The sequence below is a fragment of the Anser anser genome (assembly GCF_964211835.1).
Source record: "Anser anser genome assembly, chromosome: 16".
NCBI lineage: Eukaryota > Metazoa > Chordata > Aves > Anseriformes > Anatidae > Anser > Anser anser.
Window position 1 is genome coordinate 7,155,163 of NC_139737.1, and position 9,084 is coordinate 7,164,246.

The 9,084-nt window shown below is 43.8% G+C and overlaps 1 long non-coding RNA gene across 1 annotated transcript; it reads left to right on the plus strand.

Moving 5' to 3' along the window:
* Positions 1-2: 2 nt before the first annotated feature.
* On the plus strand, positions 3-4,223 carry LOC310882391. Its single transcript, XR_014572936.1, has 3 exons — positions 3-87; positions 193-287; positions 1,086-4,223. It is a non-coding gene; the product is annotated as an uncharacterized lncRNA (long non-coding RNA).
* The last annotated feature ends 4,861 nt before the right edge of the window (positions 4,224-9,084 follow it).

The window sequence follows — 9,084 nt, forward strand, 5'->3', positions numbered from 1 at the left end:
CTAAGAAGGAAGCTTACAGCTCTGTAGTGGAAGAGGTGGTAGCAAAGAATGAATTTCTTCTAGCCTATTTCTCAACAGAAATCTGAGGTGAAATCTTGGCTCTCTTCTAAAGGGCTTGGGCATGTAAATGCCCAGAATTCAGGAACTAGAGAGCCTTGCATGCAAACAGCGTTTTCCTGTTTGTCGCAATAGAGCTGTAGAAAGCCTGGCTCCGGTGATAGCTTTGCTCCATCTGTGAGATTTCTCACCGGCCCTGACTCACCTGACAGTGATTCACCTCCTTCAAGGTAAACTTTCGTTTTATTGAATTAGGAGGAAAAAGTGATGTGGAGAGCTGTCACCATTATTTACTGGCACCACTGCCGGTAGCCTATGAAGGAGTCATTTAGAGGATAAAGAATTGTGCACGCTATAAAAAATAAACCCAACCATGGTGAAAACCATGCTTCAACATAGAGACCTATGGGGAAGAATAAAAGTAGGATACAGTAAATATGAAAAGACAAGAGTAGCAATAGGCAATAAAATAATCATTTGATTTGCATTGTAACTACATAAAAGGCTTTCAAATATATATGAAGCTACATTAATAAAAACAAGGTAACTTTCTTGTGATCTCTTTGGAATTAAAATGGCCTTTATATATATATATATTTATATATATATATATTTATATATATATTTATATATCTAGATTACATATGTCATTTCCAAATTGGCAAAGGAGAGAAAGGCTCAAGAATAACACTCAAAATGGACTCAAACTACACAGAAAAAAAAATAAAAATAAAAGTCATGTTTAAGTATCAGATGAAAAGGTGGGTGGTTATCAGAGGAGGGTTAAATTAAAATAAATCATGGAGTGAGAAGAATTTCTTGAGTCTTCATTAGAAGCAATAAGAGAGGTGTCAACAAGACGATCTCTGGCACATCTCTTGCCCTTCAGAAACTCCTGGTTTTGATTGAGAGAAAAAGAATTGGTAGATAAGTAAAATATTTGCACTCTGTATTTCATATTTTTAATGTATATATAACTCTCTTAATGTGATATTTTAAAGCTGTTTTTTTTTTTTTTCACTGTAAAGTGCAGAAAACTCCAAGGACTTCTTGAAAGGGTTTTTGGACCTCCCCAAGAGCTACATGTGCCGGAAGGCTTCCAGTCCAGGTATCTCTGCTCTGAGCAGGACACAGCAAAACTGCTGCGGACAGGGCACAGGAGGCAGCAGCAGGACAGGAGGCTGGCACACACACCTCCCGCTCTGCCGCAGCCCCTGCGGGAGCAGTCTCAGGAAAAGGTGTGCAACTGCGTGGGCAACAAGTCAGAGAGAGGCAGTTGCTTGTAAATTTGGGATCGCTGTGCTTTGACCACGCCACCCCACAACACCTGCCTTTGTAGGGTTCCTGCTGTGCTGAAATTATTTGGCAACTGATCGCTCTGTGTTGCAGTGTTTTTGTAAGCACAGTTTTACAATTAGGCATCGTTAATCATCCTTGGGAGCACAGCAGTGCAGCCTGATACACGCAGGGGCTCGCTGGAGGGCAGGAGGACATCGGCCCTGTGCTCCCATGGACTGGTCCATCACCTTCTGGAGCACGTGGTTTGCTGGCCAAGAAGTTCGGGTCATTTCCAGTTATCAGCCAGTGTTTATCGCCAGGGGAGGGCTAGCTCACACGCCTTGCAGTCAGCCATGCCTAGATCCGTGCGGTTTGTTTAACAACGTTTAAGCACCTGTTCGTGCCTCGGACCATCCAGGAAGGCGGCAGCAGCAGCTCTCCTGCCTGGAGCAGCTGCAGGAGGGCTGGCAGAGCACTTCTCACCCGCACATGGAGGTGAACAGACCAGCCAAGGCTTCCTCTGCACTGCATCAACCCAAGCCTTTACAGAAGCTGGCCAGCAGATGTGCTTTTCCACCCTGAGGGCATTTCCGTTGGCACTTGTCCCAAAGGCAAAGTACAATCTCTCTGTACCAAGACCAATAGGTGTTTTCACCCAGCCCACGTTTGCTCCTGGGCTTTGTTTATTTATCTGATCTGCAATTTGCTTACTTTTGTGTGCATTACTCATTCAGCTATCACCTGGATTGTTTTATTGTATTTCCTCAATGTTGGTTTTTAGGGCCACACAAGACTTTGTGATATTATACCACAGCATTAAGAATCTGGACAATATGAGCTAGAGTTACAAAATGGGAACAAACCTTAAGTTTTATTGATCTTTATGACATTATAAATCCATGAAATTCAAGCAAAAGTCATTTTGGTCAGGCGTCTGTATAACGAGCTGGTTCCAAAGAACCTGACTGCAAAATATGTGTTTTCTGAACCCCACACAGTCACCTGTGCTGCATAAAAAATCCCTCTGTCACAATTATTTCAGCACCTCTAATCCAATTGCTAATGTAACGTAGCACATATTGACAGATTAACACATCACCTGAACTCGGGCCAATCCTCTGATGCTCACCGGGAAGCGCAGGAAGGGCTCCCCGTTTTTTGCCCTGGAGAAATCCCTCGTATGGGAAGGGTGCCACAGCCTGCCAGAACCTCGCCTCTGCCGTCCAAAGCCTGGCTCTCAGCTGGTTTTTGGGTGTTAGGAGGACTGCTGTGAGGAAACAGGTAGGAGAATATCATTGCAACCAGTCCTAAAGGACAGAGAAAAAAAGACTTGGGTTTAAGCTGTCACCTTAAAAAAACTACATCCAGGGGAAACAGTTTAACAAGCTATTAGAGAGCAAGCCATCAGCAGTGTTTGGGGATACATGTTTGAGATGGAGAAAGAACACAAGTCTTTGCATTTCTCTGAGTCTGGATGTCTTTTTCTTGAAACCCAAGAGCAAGGAGTTGAGTTTTGGCTTCTCTTTGTACACTTGGGAGTCTTTTTGCAGTAATATCGCACTGTTCCCCAAACCTTTACAACATGATGCTGTGTGTGGTTGGGAGAGAAAGTTGTCATTATATTTTACAAGTGAGGAAAATGAAGCACAGATTTGAAAATTATGCAGAAAGTACAAGTCCCACCTCAACGTCTGTCCCACTTCCAATAGATCAAGCCAAGTCATGGTCACTGAAAAGCACAGTGTGTCAAATACTCTCACTCCTGGAGAGCTCCATTTAAATTAGGTGAATCTTCACTTAAAGCACAAAAACTGATGCATGATTTTGAATCCAGAAATAATTACTCCAAGCTGCATCAGGCCTAGAAATCTTTTCTTCTTTCTTTATTTATTTATTTTTCTTCTAACTTTGAATTGAGATAGAACAAATTACAATGAATGCAGTTTCATTTCTGCCCCAGGGAATACTGCTACTCACTACAAAATTAATAACAGAGAGCTTTCACTGCAGCGGTGATCTCTTGGGGGAGGAATTGCAGTGGGAAGTTAGAGCTAAACTGCAATATCAGAGCTACAGATGAGAGAAATTTGCTTAGCTGCTATCTTTCTTATGCATAACTCTCACTTTGCTATTCAGAATTTACAGTTTTAAATATTAAATTAAGTTGTGAAGTTATTATCTGGTAATATTATCTCCTACAGAAAATGTAAAATATTACTGGATTTATAGAGTTGCAGTAATACTTTAGAGCTCTTGAACAGCAGTATGAATTCTGAAAATCTGATAACTCCTATTTTTTTTCTCACATCAACAACTTTTTTTTTTTCAAGTTGAATTATTAAAAAATAAATAAAATAACCTACCAAATGTACCTAAATGCAGTCAAATACAAGTTTTCTTGAGAGAAGTCCAAAGCAAAGCAAAAAAAAAAAACCTGGACAATTTCCTCAGCGGTATCCCAGCCGAAAATTCATGAGGGCTGGTAGTGAACTACAATTTAAATACAAGCCATGGCAGAAAGGCAGAACTGCTGGAAGCATGTCACCTGCATGGCTGCTGGCACCAGGAATTTGCCAAGCCTAAACCTAACTTGGGGACTTACACTTCCCCTAAAAGCCAAGGCAGATCCCCATCCCATCCCATCCCATCCCATCCCATCCCATCCCATCATCTGCTGGGGCAATCTTAACCCCACTCTTGGCTCTCCTCAGGACAGCAAAGCATCATAAGCATGATCCACATGGGTCAAGCACACTTTGAGATAACTGCTTATCTTATTACTAGAGCTGCTGCAGGTTCATGCTGTTTGTGGCATTGCTAGTCTCTGTCAAATAAGAAAAGAAATGCACGGTCTGCAATGAACCTCTTTTTTTTTTTTTTCGCTTTTTTTTTTTCCCTTTTTTTTTTTTTTTTAATTCTTCTTCTTTCTTATTTTCAGTAATCCAAGCTCCTCACATTTTATATTTCGGGCTTGGGAGGAGGAAGGGTGATAGACTGCTGGGGGAAAACACCGCCAACAGGCTCCAAAGCTGTGACAGCTGGCAAAAGCAGTGACCCAGCCTTTGCAGAAGCTGTATTAATGAAGTGAAATATTTAACATAGTATTGTTATCATCAGTGCATATTTGATGAAAACATAAAATGCTCATACAGGAGAGTAATTGTGGTTCAAATGCCTGTCCCACCCACTAAGGAACTATGTATACAATAACTCTCTGTTTCAATCCTGACACAGTAACTTTTTATCTGTTCTAGAAGCTCCCACATGAAGAAATAGCTGGTGTATATTTTGTAATTCTCCCTCAAAAAAAAAAAAATTGCAGCAGGAGCCTGATTTTGTGATGGGGGAAGCAGAGGCAATAACAGATCACCAGTTCTCTTCTTACATCAGCACTCTGAACCACGATCAAAGTCTGGAGCAACCAGAGGCTGTGATACATAGCTTGGAAAACCACATTCAGGCTCTTTCTGGTAAGCAGCCTGAGCAAATGTTTCTCATTCAGCTGAAGCGTCTGAGCCAAATTCTGCATTGGGATCGCACGGAACCCGCGGGATTCCGCCCAGCCCGGTGGCACTGGCGCAGCGTGAGGCCACAGCAACTGCGGCTGCAGCCGCACTCGCCATCCCCCTGAGATACCGGGAGTACTTGGCTCTAACTCTCTAACTGCTGCTCCTCCTGCTTCCCCGGGGCCCCCTGCACTGAAGCAATCACTCACTCCTTTTCATTACCCGTTCAGACCGCGTTGGCTTAAATACAAGACAGATTCAGCAATTAATATGGGCTCTGTCAGAGACAGTGGGGGAAACCTACTTGCTGAAAACATAATTCTTTGAGAATAGGAAGCACTAACTGTGAAGGAGCCAGATCCAATAAAGTTTAAAACTTAGGCATAATTTAAGCAGAAACAGCTTGCCCTGTAGCTCTGAGTCGGGCATGCAAGTTTTGGAGGGAGAGGAGTTCAGATGTGCTCTTCTGGGCCTAGCTCGGGAGAGCACCTGCTCTCCAGGAGGGGATATTCACATCACTGGTGTGATGTCTGACACTACCTGTGCCCATCTTTCCAGCCCATGTCTACCCCAAGGATTACGGATTTCCTCCCAGGGATCAGGTGCAGGAATGCCAACATCCCAGTTTGTGAATGCCCGGGTCTGTAAAAACCTCAGCCACGCATTGCACTGCCTGCAAGCTTCTGAAGTCCTGCTCTGCCACTACTGAAGTCACTTCACTGATCTGACAGAGCTGAACCTCGCAGCTCTCACTCAAAGTTTCCTAGAAATGCAAGGGTCCATCCAAAGGCTCAGACTCTTGCTGTGCCATTTGCCATTTGCTCACTGAAGTGTTAGCAAGGATAGGGTCTCTCCCACCCTCCTGAGAGGACTATGCCAGGATGGCTTTCCCTGACACAGGGTATCAAATTATGCATTTGGCAAACAATTTCTTTGGGGAAAATTCCCACTGAAACAGTCAGATGGTGTTAAATGTAGTTTGGATATTTAGATTAAGCTGAAACCACAGAAATGGAGGTGGTTATGTAGTTTCTGATGGATTTATAGAGAAACAGTTCCACATCACCAGCTTGATTTCAGTGCCCACTTCCCTCTGGTGCTGGCCTGGAGGCCCTATGTCACCTAATGCAGACCTGTAACCCTAGCTGAATCCTCCCCCCTTAGCCTATTTCTTTGGCTAAAGAAGACAAAAATGCACCCAATTTGCCCTTTCCACTCCACTGTCCTCTTGGACAGAAATGAAATTGAACTCAATGAACTTGGAATTTTTCACTGTAAGTGAAGTATCTTCTATTTCACAACCCATCGGTGTTTACAGCTGTTACTCAGCCACGAGCACTGGGCAGGCCCTGCAGACCCTGGGAGCTGTGTGAAACCCCTCAGGACATCCATCCAAACCTCTGCTCCTCCTCGCCGCCCTCCGGGACTGGCACGGGGCTTGAGGCAGCTGCCGTGCCTTGGAAATGGGGCAAATTGAGCAATGTAAGTGTTGGGCTGGTCCTCCCTCATGGGAAAGAAGAAGGAAGCCCGTGACTCACTTCATCCATCCTACTGGGACTGAAATGGGAAAGGCTGAGTCAAAGCGTCATTTGTGTTTTGTCTGAAGCTGTCAAAATTTGACTGGAGTCGTGCTGAATTGTTTCTTCCCTCTGCTGGTCTGCAGGTTCCCTCTTTCAGCTCTCCCTGGTGTTGCTGAGGTTGTATTGCTGCTCATCCCTCCTGCTCTGTGACATAAACCACAGCAGCCAGATGGACGTCACCTTAAATTGGCATCACCCACTTCTAGACCTCAAACAGCAAAAACAGGTGGAAATACAAACCGATATTAATCTGCTCTTCAGTTGTCAATATTTGAATGCTGTTGGCTATCGTGCTGGACTGTAATAAAAGAAACTGGCTAATCAGATATAATTGTCAGGAGCTCTGTGCCATTAATTAACAGGAAATTTTATGCAGCTGTCAGATGCACACGCTGAGCATTCCCTGCAGGGGAGAAAGATTTATTTGGTGACAGTTTCATTATAGATTTTGGACTTAAAAAAAAAAAATCACTGAAAAATCATGAAAAAGCACAGTTTCCTCTGCTTTGGAGGGGAAATTCTGTGCCCAAGTCTTCTTCCCTCTGCTGGCATCCTGCAAAGACATTCCCAAGCACAATGCAGAAAACAACTCCCCTCCAGGACAGCAAAGTAGGCAGTGCTTTGCCATAGGCACCTCTGGTCTGCCTTTGATGAACACATGGGAAAGCAAAATATACTCCAAGAATTAATTAATCTTAATGACATTTTTTAGGGGGTGAAGTATTCCTGGAAGGAAATATTTACATCTTGCATCTCAAAATTATTTCATAACAATAATAATTAAACACAACAAGAAAGACCAAAAAATAAAATAATAATAATAATTTTTAAAAACGAGTGGAAGCTAGTCCAGAGACACTGAACAGATGACTTGTTTTGCAATCAGGTTTGTGTTTTGTGCCTTAGCCTGCAGATAAATTTTCTGGCTACCACCACGTTTATCATCCAGAGACAGGATGGACAGGATTATAAGACTGAACATGGGCATCTTCTGAGCTTGTAGACAAAGATTTGAAACATCTAAGTGATAAAATAAGGAAAAAAAATGACAAAAAAAATGACAAAAATGCTTGACATAATGCTTGAAAACATAAGAGAATCAGAATATTCACCCAACTTCCCATGCACTGCTGAGCTGGTAGTAATCAGAAGCTCTGGTTTCGTGCATATTGTTTCTTCATCATCTTCTGAAACAGCTGACACCATTCACAGCCATCACATCACCCTTGTTACAGATCTGCTTCTGATTCTTTATCATGCTTAATAACAGAATTATATTCAAAAACAAAGCACCACAGAGAAATAAAAATGCCATCTAGATGATATGAGCAAGTCAACAGGGGAAAAGATTGAGGGGATTGCACTGGTGCTCTAATGTAGCTGAATCCTGAGACACACACAGTGCAGACAATGCACAACCTGAAACAAGCTGATTAATACGTTTGAACGCTTGAAGCTGACAGTCAAGTGATCTACGTACAGCAGGCTGCGATGAAAGGAAGCCTAAAGAGAATTTCTGGGAACCCCTGGCCTCGGGATATTTCATTAATAATTAAGGAGAATTTGCCATTATGCTTTTAGTATCTTCACATCCTGCCAGCGTTACCAGCACGGCCACGGCCACCCGCTGCACTGGGGAGGTGCGAGCTCCCTCAAGCCCTGCTGCAGACTCTTTGCTGTTGCTTTCTCAAGCTATCAAATAAAGGATCTTTTTGTTGGTTGTGTTATGAGAGTCTCTGGGAACCCCGGTTCATGAAACCAAGTTTTATTTTGTGTGAGGTGGTATGAAAGCAGAGAACACAATCCTGTTCCTGCTGCAGACACCCCGGTCTGAGCGTGGGCTTCGTGACTCATGTGAGGGAGTAGTAAATCCTGACAACAGGTTTCAGATACAAACACTTGGTCCGTTTGCATGTTATGGAGGGATATTAAGATCCACTTTGAGTAGAGCAAACAGCCATGTCAATAAATGCACTTTGTTTTTTCTGCCGCTGTGGGAAACACCCGTGTTTGGAAGGAGTTTTCAGGTGCTCAGCACAAAGCCACCACGTCCAACACAGTGACCGCACTGGGCTGCCCCCAGAGCCATAATCGTAAATACGCATTTGAACTGAGGTTTGGGTGGCCAGAAAGCTCAAGAGCAGAACATATTTTGTGAAGGGCTGGGAAGGTGGACAACTCCACCCTCCGTGTGTTTGCACCCAGTGTGTGAGCAGTGCCGGCGCAGAGGCAGAGCCGCCAGCAGCGCCGGGCCCTGAGCAGCTCCGGCTCCTGGGGGACTGGTTCCCGGCCACCCACCCCGAGGTAACTCATGCTGCTGCTGCTCTTCTCTGGGCCTTTCTTGGCTTCGCTTCTCTTCCTTCTTCACTTCTATCCCATGCTTCAGCCCTGCATATGCTCTCACGCTAAATGGTTCTAGGTGCTCCTACAAGTGCTCGGCTCATTTTGTTTGGGCTTTAATGTATGTGGGGTAAGTTTTCCCTTTCTGTGTACTGGCATTTCCTACAAAAGGACAGAAGACGAAAAAGATCTGCTTTCTGACAGCATTTCTACCAGCCAGGTCAGGACTGTTCCCACCCTGAAAGCCTGGGGTGTGAATGTTTGAACAATTTTGCTTTTCCCATTTGACTACAATGCAGAGTGGCTGAAATAATTGTGTTAAA